Consider the following 7,649-nt stretch of genomic DNA (forward strand, 5'->3'; position numbering starts at 1 on the left):
AGGTCCGGGCTGGGGATTCGAACCCGCCACCTTAGGTGTACGTGGCTGGCGCCTTAGCCGGTTGAGCTATAGGCGCCGAGCCCATCAGGTCATTTTTTGAGGCAACCCACCCCATCATTGGATGGTTCTGATAATTTTTTTTGTTTGTTTTTTAAAGTTTATTTAATTTTTTTGCAGTTTTGGTCAGGGCTGAACTTGAACCCGCCACCCTGGATATATGGGGCTGGCACCCTACTCCTTGAGCCACAGGCGGCACCACCTGGTTCTTTCTAAAGTTCACTCTTATTTTGAAGTACATCTATCTTTCTGTAATTTCTTTCTTTTTTTTTTGTATGAAAGGTTTTTATTGGGTGGGGTGGGGGTGGGGGTGGGGATGCCACAGAGCAGCACCAAGGAGGATAGAAAAGAGAAGAGAAAAGAGGGGAGGAAAGAGAGGAGAGGGAGGAGAGAGAGCTCTTTCTGTAATTTCTATTAGCAATAATCATGCCTTGGATAAACCTCATTGGCTATGATACTGCCACTGTGCAAGCTCTGCTATATTTTCTAGACATTGGTTCTAATTGTGCCCTTTGAAACTACATAGTAGTTAAATATTTAGTCTTGGCTGGGTGAGGTGGCTCACCCACCTATAATCCTAGCAAGCACTCTAGGAGGCCAACGCTGGAGAATCGTCAGGAGTTTGAGATGAGTCTGAGCAAGAGTGAGTCCTTTTCTCTACTGAAAATCTTAAATATTAACCAAACTTGGTAGTGTGTACTTGTAGTCCCATCTATTTGGGAGGCTTAGGCATGAGTATCCCTTGAGTACAAGAGTTTGAGGTTGCAGTGAGCAATGATGATGCCACTGGCACTCTAGCCTGGGTGACAGAAAGAGACTCTTGTCTCAAAAACCAAAAATAACCCAATACCCTCCCCCTCAAAAAAATTATTCTTTAACATGACCTACAAAAACAATTATCATAGCTATGCATTGTGGCGGGCACTTGTAGTCTCAGCTACTTGGGAGGCTAAGGCAAGAGAATCACTTAAGCCCAAGAGTTGGAGGTTGCTATGAGCTGCAGGCACTCTACTGAGGGTGACAAAGTGAAACTCTGTCTCAAAAAAGCAAACAAATAAACAACAAAAAAAGATCAGTAGGAAATCAAGTTTTCACATTATGGAACACATAGAATATTACATGTCCATGGAACACTGGGGTAAGTAGATGAAGCTTTTTGCAACCCAATATGCTGGTGGTGGTAGGGAGGGAATCAGCTGCCCTAGGCCTTACTTCTGCTGACTTGAAGGCTGAGGGGACCAAGAGCTGGGGCCAGATGGAACCCCCTGCGGGACATCATCTGAGGATCTCTTCACTAGAGGGTCCACTCGCTGATCCTCTGTACCCAAATCACTTTATTTCAGTTACTAGGACCTGACCTAGTTTTCTTTCCAGATCTCAGTACACCAAGCAGATTCTCACTTCAAGCCTGTTGCATTTGCTGCTTTCTCTGCCTAGACTGCTTTGGCCTCAGAAGTTCTCATAGCTGGCTTCTCATCATTTAGACCATGGATTCACTAGACTGGCTCACTTAGAGGACCACCCTTTCCCTGCCCCCGTCACACTATTTTCTAATAATAGCTTTAGACATTTTCTAGATGATTTGAGTGTTACTGTATCTTTCCCCACACTAGAAAGGTAGCTCCACAACTGCAGGAGTCTCTGCTGCTTTATTCTCTTCTATCCCTAGGGCCTTACACAGCGCCCGGCACACTGTAGGTAGGCACGCAATCAATATTTGCTAAATGAGTGAGTGAATGGGCTCCCTACTCTAGATGTTGAAGGATATTTTTCACGACTCATGGATTATTCTTGTTCCTCAGTTAACACCTTCACTTACCCACTTCCCACAACCAAACTTCTTGGTCCCACCAAAGGGTTTTAGGAGCAATTATTTGGCTAGTTAAGAGTGCTTCTAGTTTCCCTCTTTTCCTCCTGGCCACAGAGAAACCACAGAACCTTACTAGTTCTTTTGCAGAATCCAGATGCACTGTGTCTGCAGTATTCTCGGAAGCCATCAGTTTAGTAACCCTATCAAAACGGAAATGAGCTTAGCTTGGCAGGAAATGAGATCACTTTGGCAAATGATGGTGAAATATTCAACAATATGGGAGTTAATAGTAGTCTGAATTTTTTTTTAAGACAAGGTCTTACACTGTCACTCTTGGGAGAGTGCTGTGGCATCATAGGTCACAACAACCTCCAAATCTTGGGCTCAAGAGATTCTCTTGCCTCAGCCTTCTGAGTAGCTGAGGCTAAAGGTGTCCAACATAATGTCCAGCTATTTTAGAGATGGAGTCTCAATCTTGCTTAGCCTGGTCTTGAACCTGTGAACTTAGGGCAATCCACCTGCCTCGGCCTCCCAGAGTGCTAGGATTACAGGCATGAGCCACCACACCTGGCCTTAGTATCTGAATTAATACAAGACATGTGTTGGCTCAGTGCCTGTAGCTCAGTGGCTAGAGGACCACATGTACTGGGGCTGGTGGGTTTGAACCTGGCCTGGGCCTGCCAAACAACAATGACAAACTACAACAACAACAACAACAAAATAGCTGGATGTCTGTGACAGGTGCCTGTAGTCCCAGCTACTTGAGAGGCTGAGGCAAAAGAATCACTTAAGCCCAAGAGTTTGAGGTTGCTGTGAGCTGTGACATCATAGCACTCTACTGAAGGCAACATAGTAAGACTGTTTCTCAAAAAAAAAGGACATGTTGCAAGGCAGTGTAGTAAGATCAAATGGATGGTTAACATGCAGGACGATTTGGCTTCAGAAAGGGAAGACCCCTGTAAGCTGGTAATTAATCGCTTTCTGTGTATTTCGGGCAGGTGAATATGTAGCAGAGGACTTCTGCATCCTCCCAACCTGAATACAGGTGTGTTAGGGTAACTGTAGGGGGATGGCTTTGCCAGAATCCATATGTACCAATTATCTGTCCTCCCATGTCCTGTGCTAAGCATTTGCTCTCTCTAATCCTCCCAATAACCCTGTTAAGTGGTTGATATTATTCATTTCACAGACAAGAAACTGAAATTTAAATGACAAAAGGACCTGCCCAAGGTCACGCAGTGCACAGTAGGCAGGGAGGCGATCCAGCCCCCATCCTTCCCCTACCTTGGAGCTTTTTTGTCTTTCTGTGGTAAGTCGGGAGGGGGTGGGGAACAATGTCAGTTTAGGGCTCTAATGAATTTTTTTTTAGATAGTGTCTCACTCTGTTGCTGAGTTTGGAGTGCAGAGTTGAAAACCTAGGCTCAAGCCATCCTTCTGCCTTGGCCTCCCAAAGTGCTGGAATTACAAATGTGAGCCACTGTACCGGCACTGAATTATTTTCCAAGCAAACACTAGTTTGAGGATATATAAAATGTTTCATCAATTCTGAAATGTTATATTTAAGTCTTTGGAATTATTCTTGTTAATAGACTACATAACAAAAACAAACAGTAAGAATTGGTGTAGAATTACAGAAAAATATAGGATGGCTATTAAAGGTGATCAACATTCTCAAAACTCCATGTGTCACTGGCTATGAAAAGCCAATGAAAACCATAAAAACTTACCAATAGAATAGATCCATAGTGAAAATAACGATGCTGTTGGTCAAGATGAGTTGAGCTCATTAACCTGTTTCATCCACGTCTTTCCTGAATTTGTGGAAACAATGATGCATTTTTTTTCTTTTCTTTTTTTTTAGAGACAGTCTCACTTTGTTGCCCTCACTAGAGTGCTGTGACGTCACAGCTCACAGCAACCTCCAACTCTTGGGCTTAGGCAATTCTCTTGCCTCAGCCTCCTGAGTAGCTGGGACTACAGGTGCCCACCACAATGCTCAGCTATTTTTTTTGTTGTTGTTGTTGCTGTTTAGCCAGGGCTGGGTTCAAACCCACCACGCTAGTATATGGGGCCGGCGCCCTACTCATTGAGCCATAGGCGCTGCCCTACATTTCTAACTAGAAAGAACAGAAGTCAGTTAGAATTATGATTCAATGTAGAGGACATTTAATGTTTCTTTTTCTTTTCTTTTTAGAGACAGAATCTCACTTTATCACCCTCGGTGGAGTGGGTAGAGTGCCGTAGCGTCACACAGCTCACAGCAACCTCCAACTCCTGGGCTTAGGCAATTCTCTTGCTTCAGCCTCCCAAGTAGCTGGGACTACAGGTGCCTGCCACAACACCTGGCTATTTTTTTGTTGTTGTTGCGGTCTGACCGGGGCCAGGTTTGAACCTGCCACCCTTGGTATATGGGGCCGCACCCTACCCATTGAGCCACAGGTGCTACCCAACATTTAATGTTTCTATTGCAGGTTTGTGTGTTTCTTTTGGATTTTCTTTTTCTTATTATTTATTTATATATGTATGTATATATTTATTTATTTAGAGATAGACCCTCACTTTATCACCCTTTGTAGAGTGCTGTGGTGTCATAGTTCACAGCAACCTTGGGCTTAGACAATCCTCTTGCCTCAGCCTCCCAAGTAGGGAGGCTATGCCCAGCTATTTTTTTTATTTTTTAGAGAGACAAGTCTCCCTCTTGCTCAGACTGATCTTGAACTCTAGAGCTCAGTCAATCCTCCTGCCTTGGCCTCCTAGGGCTCTGGGATTATAGATGTAAACCATCGTACCCAGCCTCTTTTCTTTTCTTTTTTAAGGGTATAAAAGTTCAGACTTTTTTTTTTTTTATTTTAGAAGGATAGAGGGAGTTGAGAGGGAAGAGAGTGAGGAAAGAGGAGAGAGAAAGGAAGAGAGTGAGAGAAGAATCAGAGAAAAAGAGCAGGGAGATGGTATGGAATCCCAAAGAAAGAATGAACACCTGCTTCTTTGGGATTCTCTCATTGTTGTTGTTGTTGTTGTTGTTGTTGTTGTTGTTTTTTGTCACCCTGGGTAGAGTACTGTGGTGTTGTCATACATCACATCAACCTCAGAGTCTTGGGCTCAAGCCATCCTCTTGCCTAAGGCTCCTGAGTAGCTGTGAATATAGGTACCCGCCACCATGCCTGGCTAATTTTTCTATTTTTAGTGGAGATGAGGTCTTACTCTTGCTCAGCCTGGTCTCCAACTCCTGAGCTCCAGCAGTCCACCCACCTTGGCCTCCTAAAGTGTTAAGATTATAGGCATGAGCTACTGTGTCCGGCTTTCTTTGGGATTTTCAAAGCCACTGGCTGCTTCCTCTCTACCTATTTCCTAGCCCCCCAGTTCTGCAGTGGGACATTTGAATTGGTGCTTAGGGAAAGAGTGCAGTTCTTGGGTGGGGTAGCTGGGAGATGTGGTCTGAAAGCTACCAACAGTGATTCTTCCATTCACTTGTAGAAACTTGTTTGGGAGAGTGGAGTAGACACACAGAGTTATGCACGGAGGAGAGGCAAGAGGAGAGAGAGCCAGTCTTCGCTCCAGTTACCCTCCGGGCTCTTTGTGTGGTTTGTCTGAGCTGGTTCAGTTGGGTCTCTTTCACTTGCTGCCAAGTGAAATCTGACTGATTTACCTTATTTGTTCCAAACAGCTCAACCATCAGCTTTCTATCAGCTGTTTGTGGCTTGGCTCCGAGATCCAGGGATAACTAGATCCAGGGCGTGTCCTCATCCATTCTTGCTGGGGAGTCTTCTCCTTGTCAGTCTCCTCCTCTACTAGCAATGTGTTCTTGAGAATTGTAAAGAACTTTTAATACTCACTTAGTTGAAATAAGGTTAGTTCTACAATTTAAGTTGACCTTATATACTACAAAGGATTTTTTTTCTTTTTAAATTTTACCCCTAGAACTGGATATGGGCAAGTCTTCGAGTCACCTGCAGAATAGTAAATAAAGCATTATTATTGGAGTCCGAGATCGAGTCCCAGCCCTTTCAGCCAAGTTTTTTTTTGTTTTGTTTTGTTTATTGAGACAGTTTCACTTTGTCACCCTTGGTAGGGTGCTGGAGTATCATAGTTCACAGCAGCTTTAAACTCTTGGGCTTAAGCGATCCTTTTGCCTCAGTTTTTCTTTTTTTGGGGAGGGATGACAGAGTCTTATTATGTCACCCTCAGTAGAGTGCCACAGCGTCATAGCTCACAGCAACCTCAAACTCTTGGGCTTAAGAGATTCTCTTGCCTCAGCCTTCCAAGTAGCTGGGACTACAGGTGCCCACTACAATATCCAGCTGTCTTTAGAGATGGGGTCTCGCTCTAGCTCAGGCTGCTCTCAGACCTGTGAACTCTGGCAATTCACCTACCTTGAGTTCCTAAAGTGCTGGGATTACAGGCATGAGCCCTCATGCCCAGCCTTCAGTTTTTTGGGGTTTTTTTGAGGTAAAGCCTCACTTTGTCACCCTCAGTGGCATTATAGCTCACCATAACCTCAAACTCTGGGGCTCAAGTGATTCTCTTGCCTCAGTCTCTTGAGTAGCTGGGAATACAGGAACCTGCCACAGGCTATTTTTAGAATGAGGTCTTGCTCTGGCTCAAGCTAGTCTAGAACCCCTGAGCTCAGGCAATCCACCTGCCTTGGCCTCTCAGAGTGCTAGGAGTATAGGTGTGAACCATCATGCCTGGATTGATTAGTTCTTTTCTTTTTTTTTTGACAGAGTCTCACTATGTTGCCCTTGGTAGAGTGCGGTGGCATCACAGCTCACAGCAACCTCAAACTCTTGGGCTTAAGTGGTTCTTTTGCCTCAGCCTACCAAATAGCTGGGACTACAGGCACCCGCCACAACGCCCAGCTATTTTGTTGTTGCTGTTGCAGTTATAATTGTTGTTCAGCTGGCCTGGGCCAGCCTCGAAACTGCCACCCTCGGTGCATGTGGCTGGCACTGTAACCACTGTGCTATGGTCACCGAGCCTGATTAGTTCTTTTCAATAATCAAGGTCAGGCATAGCCAGGATCTTCTTAGCCCTGCACTGTTGAATGCCTGGAGTGTACCAGGCATTAGTGCCTTATGCTGAGCCAGTCTTTTTCCCTGAGGTTAAGATCTGGAGTTTCAAGCCTACTGAGCAGCAGAAAAAGGGCCTTGAGTTTTACCCAGAGGTAGAACTTGAATGAAGATAGGGACTTCAGTGAAACAGGGAGTATTCCAGACTAGATAAACTTTTGAGTAGAAAATTAAGCAAAGAAGGAAGAATAAATACAGATCGAACTCTATTTAGTTTGTATCTCAACTAGGTTAAAAAATAGCTACACAAAGAAAGGAGTCCGGAAGATTTCATCTAGAAAGGTAACAGAGGTTTTCTCTTAATAATGATATTACAGCTGATTTGTCTTCTTTTTATCCTTTTGTATACTTATTGTCTTGCTAATTTGTACTACCGTTTCCTTTTTGGAATTGTTTTTTATTTTTATTTATTTATTTTTGAGACAGAGTCTCAAGCTGTCACCCTTGAGTGTTGATAGAGTGCTGTGGTGTCACAGCTCATAGCAACCTCAAACTCTTGGGCTTAAGTGATTCTCTTGCCTCAGCCTCCCAAGTAGCTGGGACTATAAGCACCTGCCACAACACCCGGCCTTTGGGTTGCAGTTGTCATTGTTGTTTTAGCTGGTTGGGGTTAGGTTTGAACCCACCAGCCTGGGTGTATGTGGCCAATGCCCCACCCACTGAACTATGGGCGCCATCTATTTTTTATTTATTTTTTATTTTTATTTTTTTGAGAC

General features: G+C 44.2%; 1 pseudogene; it reads right to left on the reverse strand.

Moving 5' to 3' along the window:
- Window positions 1–292: 292 nt before the first annotated feature.
- Window positions 293–532, reverse strand: LOC111725162 (annotated as a pseudogene).
- Between the last annotated feature and the right edge of the window lie 7,117 nt (window positions 533–7,649).

This window comes from Otolemur garnettii, unplaced genomic scaffold (assembly GCF_000181295.1).
Source record: "Otolemur garnettii isolate 467f Iridium unplaced genomic scaffold, OtoGar3 scaffold00032, whole genome shotgun sequence".
In the NCBI taxonomy this organism is placed as follows: Eukaryota; Metazoa; Chordata; class Mammalia; order Primates; family Galagidae; genus Otolemur; species Otolemur garnettii.